Here is a 5847-nt window from a genome sequence, read left to right as displayed (position 1 = left end):
GTCCGGGCAACCATTGAAACAAAATAGTGTGTCCTTTTCGCAGTGCCTCTGAGTGTTTTGTGTTGATTTCGTGAATCAGCTGGCCTTGATGACTTCCTCGATTTAGAAGCGTTTGTGGATCTTGACTGATAATTAGCGACAGTATACGAGCATGTATTAGAAAACATTTTAGTTCGGTTCAGGGGCGCAGAGATAACAGGTGGATTTGCGTTCTAATTCCTCTCCGACCATCTTCTTTGTCACAATGTGTTGCGTATGCCTACTGCGTCTACTATTAGTTTCAGTTTCGTAGTAGGAGTAGTATTAGACGTAAGAGGGCTAATGAAAAGTCGCTATGCGCTTAGGAAGGATCAGTCGGGAGTAGCCTGTTTTTATGCCAGCGACGTCCTGACTTCTTGTCTATCATACGCATATCAGACGGTTTTGAGTGGTCGTCCTCTTCTGTGGGCTGAAAAAAAGGTATAAGATGTAAAAGTGAACAACCTATTGTTCACCTACACCCCGTTCAGACGCATTGGATTATCTATTTTTTCTGGTTGCTTAATACGCCACTGCTGCAGTGAAAATACCAAACGGCACTCGTGAAACACCAGCAGCTCCTTTACAAATCACCGGGTTGGCGGCACGTAAATAAGTACCATTTTTCACTTGTAAGCGCAGATTGCATTGCCACATATAAGGCGCACAATGTTGCTTACAGACAACTCCAGAATATTATTTTCAAAAAACAGACCTTTGCGCGCAGCTTTAAGCAATCCATCTTCGGCACGATACAATGCCAACCTGATCGTGCACAGAAATGCACTCACGCCGTATTTAGGGCACTCTACGGCTCCATAGAGGTAGTCGCCATTCTCAAAGAAGTGCTCACACCTCTGGAAATGCCGGTTTGAGCGGCACGTGCCCTTTCTGCAGGCGTAGGTGGCTGTACTGCCACTGGGTTCGAGTAATACATCTTACGAATGAATCTGCATTTTTTTTTTTTCAATCTTCTTTGCAAGTTGTTCACAAAAACGCTCAAAAATGGCTTTTTCGTGGTGGGCATATGTGTTTTCGGCTGCGCACTCTGTGCTTCAAGTTGGGTGTGGCAGCCTGCTTACGACACAAATTGGGGCCTCTGCGTACGGGACAACATTACAAACAAACAGGCAAGCAAGCGTAAAAGCGCGAGATGTGTCTTTCCGGCGGGGCCAACATCAGTCTCGCCTGAGCCAGTCCTCGCAGCGAAAGTTGCCCGAGCTCGGTCTGCCTGTCCACATGTCTGCTGCGGGGCGTGCTTGTCGCCGAGTACGAGAAGCACGCGTGCTACGGGACCGATCGTGAAAGAGCGCCGCGTTTCCAGCCGTGCCTGTCACGATGGCGGCGCGTGCCGGTCACTGTCACTGGGCCTCCGACGGGGCAGGCCGCTGTCCCGAGCAGCTTCCACACTTTCCGACCTGCTTCCGATGGCACACAAAGGAGCCGCTACTCTTTCGCCGCGCCGGTCACGACAGCCGCGCCTTGAGCGTGGCGCGCAGTCGCACCGCGGGCCACCCTCGGCGGCCCAAGAGGGCTGCGCGACGGCGCGCTTTTCGACCAACCCTCGAACTTGTGTGCATATGCACAGCCTATGTCGAAAGCTTCTGGGCCATACCAAGAGTTATTGGACCACAAAAAGAACAAGCTCCCCCTCCCCCCTTCCCGAGTTTTTATGCCGCGAAGCTGCGGGAAGCATCTTTCTTTCTTCGTCTCATAAAATATGTCGTTCTCACTTGGACGTTAAAAGCTTTGGTTGGAGTTTTTCGTGTTCTCAGAAACTTTTGGCGTGACGTAGAAAATTTTGGCAAAGACTGTACCAAACTGAACTGTTCCGCGGGCCCGCTTCGCCACAATGCGGGCGAGTGGTCAATCGCTGCGTCCACAGGAGCAAAACTGACGAACAACTATGCCCGGCAATCGAAATATGTGATATCACGCAATGCATGCTTGTATCGCGTAATGACACAGTGCAGACGGCGTTTTTCCTTTGAGTCAAATCACCTACTGGGATTGCCGTCGGTCTGCTTCATTCGTTTAATCACGATGATCAGCCACCTTTGGGCTGCACTGCGATGAAGCAGATCAACGGGCGTTTTCAAGAGTGCACGCGGTTGTTCAGAAGCCACGGGGCCTGCGTGCACCTGTGTCGAGCACATGCTCTACCGTTGGTGTAACCCGGCGTTCAGCTCGTCCCATTACGCGCTCATGAGAAACAGTTAAACTGAGGTTGAGAGAGCCGATTTCCTGCGCGGGCACATCGAATGACGGCACCGCAGGGCGATTCTAGCCACCACGCGGCATATATGCACTTCAAATACGGCGTTCTCCAAGGCATATTCACGCCGAGGCGTGCAGCAGGGGCGTAGCCAGAAAGGGGGTGGGGGTGGAGGGGCTGCTTCAGTGTCAGAACACCCCCAAAAATTTTCTGAGCAGTGCATTCCCTCTTCTGTCCCTTCCGCATTTCTGTCTTTATCCCCACCACGCTGTTCACACTCCGCATCGAAGTATTGGTATGTAAAAACAAAATAAGAAGATTAAATAAGAAAATAAAAATTAAATCATGTTTGCGCGCAGGCTATCTTTCCTTCTAGGGTTTTTCTTTCTTTCTTTTTTTTTTTTTGCCGGCGGTGTATAACAGCCCCCCAAAATATTTCTGGCTACGTCACTAGCGTACAGGTCCTCTTGTGCGAAGCAGCTGGCAGGAGCGGTTTTACATGTGGTGTCAGGAGGCGATAGAGTATGCGGTGCGCACCGGATCTGAAGATAGCGCATATAGAACGAGCGTTGCACCGTTTCCGCGCAAAACGGATAAAAACAGCTCACCGGAGGCGGCGGTGGCTGCCACCGCGAACAGCGCGCTGAACAGTGACGGGCAGGCGAGGGTGCAGTGCCAAAACTCTCCGAGTGCGCGCAGCCGCACAGAACGCACGAGCTTGTGCCGCTTGAACGCCAAGCGGGCTCGAGTCCTGCCAGGGACCACCAGCAGTCGGGAACGAGCGGTACGGTGTTACTCGATCCGGAAGCACTGCGCTGATTTTTTGGGTGCAATGAATGACGTCTTTTGATTCGCATTATGTGTAGTACGCGAGCGAACTGCGCTCAATTTATGCAATGCGTGTAAGGGGGGAGCACGGTCTGACTAATACCGCTCCTTGCGCACGGCTTGCCTGTAATCTAGGCTGACGTCTCTCGCTCTATACTCCACCATCAGTACATACGCATAAACGCCGCACATCGAGTCCAAGAGAGAGGCTCAAAAACTGTGGTTGATTCCTCTGGGATAGGAATCGGTAAAACACGAAAGTGAAACGTGCAGCGAACTCTGCAGCTGAGCATGATTTGCAGGTCGGCGGCTGTCTTGTGCGCGTGCTTGGCGAGCGATGTTTTGCTGGCGGGTCGCTTCTGCAAAGGTGCACTGGCGTCATTTCCGTGACGGATATGACATCACTGAAATCTTGGTGAATCTCAGCATAGAACACTTTCGTGTTAAAATATAAAACTTGAAAACGAACAGCCGTAACTATAACATACTCTTAAGTACTAAAGGTGGCTTCCCCGCAAGAAGAACCTGTGTGCTGGGGTGCACCCTTTACAGGCCGCTTGCTTCGTTGTACTGGCGTCATTTCCGTGATGGATATTACGTCACGGAAATCTTTGCGTATCCGGGAATAAAACACATTCGTGTTAAAAAGGAGCCGCACTGAAGACAGAGGGAATCGGTAAGGATGGCGGGGGTCGTGCAAGGCCGCTGGTTGTAATGATATGAATTATTTCTCGAGGAGCTCGTCCTGTGGCAGAGAATTTTTGAAGTTGAGTTGCGAAATGCGCTTCTATGCTGCCGCCCGAATTCTTAATTTTCATGCAGGGCAACGTTTATGGTGACAGGTCACCCGGTCACTTAGCGTTGAAGGTGCCATGGGTTTACGGGAAAGCGAGATTGCGTGATGACGCTGCCATTTACAAATCAAGTGCCGAAGGAAAAGAAGGGTCCCTTAAAGACTAGCTAATCTGTAATCCGCAGAGTGGATAGGGTACCTACCGTACATAACTGGCGAATTCCAAGCCTGGATAGAAAGGTGGAGAGTTATTGTCAGGAAGAGCCTCCGGCCGTAAAACTCACGCCCAGCAATTACAGATGTAATCGCGTCCTACATGTTGTACCCGAGATCTGGAGTACTGCCAGGTCCGGTAAAAATGACATCAGATGCCAGTGACGCTAAACTAAATAGATGGAATTGTACTAAGAAGGCTCCCTGGGACACAAACAGCGCCCCCTTCACCAGAACATGATCTGGCCCCCTTGGTGTAATGTTCGAATAAAACCTCCAAATGATCGAGAAATGCTTTTGCGAATGAATGAATGAATGAAAGCCGTAATGCCGGCGACGCCAAGCCAGTATTGTTGATTCTGAGCACGAGGACGCGGGTTCGATTCCCGGCCGCGGCCGTCGCTTTTCTGATGGAGACGAAAAGCAACAACACCCGCGTGTACGAGATTTCGGCGCACGTAAGATATCCCCAGGTGGTCAAAATTAATCCGGGGCCCTCTACTACGGCGCGCCTCATCGCCTGCGTTGCGTCGACGCGTTAAACCACACAATCAATCGATCAACTATTGTTGATTGTCTACTTGTAATGTATGCGATACGCCTGGATGCAAGGTGGTCGCGTGAAGACGATGAGATGATTCATTGAGCGCGCTTCCGCAGCTACTTTAGAACGAAGAAATGTCCATTCCGTGAATTAACTCGCTTAGAAAAATGAAATAAGAACTTCATGACTAATGCTGGCAATTATTTTACACACTCAGCCATCCTTGGATCCAAATCGATTCAAAACAACGCACCTCAGTGGTCAATCATTGCAACCGAAGGGGCGTCTTGACAAAAAAAAAATTGGCCGCGTATCTGCTCCTTTCGTTGCAAATGTCGTGAAAAGACGATAGTCTTTGTAGACAGTTGCCAAGGAAATGCCCCCCTTTGCTTTCCCGCTCACCTCTCATGCTGTTCCTGTGCCGTCGCACTCATTCCAATGTAAACACACTAAAGGTTTGCGCAAGGCGATTTGAATTTACCGCGTTCCACTGCTACAAGCCGGGTTCCTCGATGCCAGCGCTGAAGTACGGCGGAGACGCGCGTGAATGGAGGCGGCCGACTACAAGGTTTATAGAGCCGCGTGGCCGTGCTCCACGTGCGTTCCAAGCAGAACGTGGAACCTAGCTAGTGGAACCTTTCGTTGCGGTTGCCGCGTGATTTTTCATATGCCGCCAGGAGGCGGCGGTTTTTTGCAGTAAATGTAGAATATCATTTGCTGTCGAAAAACCAAGCATCCATGAATTTTTTAATAAAGGAACACTGTAAATATCCTTTGTGTATTAATTTCCTGTCTTATATTTGCGTAATGTCTTGTTCTTGTTCAACAAAGTTGACAAGTATGAACCTATAAACCGGGCTCACACGTTTACATGTGGCTGTGACTATCTAAGACTATTGCGCAATATCAGTTTTACTTTGGCCGGGTGGCTGAATCGAGTCACAGACAGACAGACGGACAGACAGACAGACAGACAGACAGACATACAGACAGAACAAAATTTCTGGGTTTAAGTAGCCCAAGAAAGACTATCGTCTTTAAAAAAAAAAAACTTGTGTCAGTTCAACGAGCCACGGAAAGAATAATGTCAGGAGGGACGCTTAGCGGGAGCAGATGAATGTCTAGGATTACGGAAGAACTCGGGAGGAAGACATCATGGACCGGACTGAACATACAGTGCGAAGAACTATCGACTTGGGTAACAGAGTAGCTAGAAGTAGGGCAAGACAGTTAACT

Source organism: Haemaphysalis longicornis, unplaced genomic scaffold, assembly GCF_048455015.1.
Source record: "Haemaphysalis longicornis isolate Haplotype H1 unplaced genomic scaffold, Haemaphysalis longicornis Haplotype H1 scaffold_1, whole genome shotgun sequence".
Lineage (NCBI taxonomy): Eukaryota > Metazoa > Arthropoda > Arachnida > Ixodida > Ixodidae > Haemaphysalis > Haemaphysalis longicornis.
Note: the sequence above shows the minus strand (reverse complement) of the source record.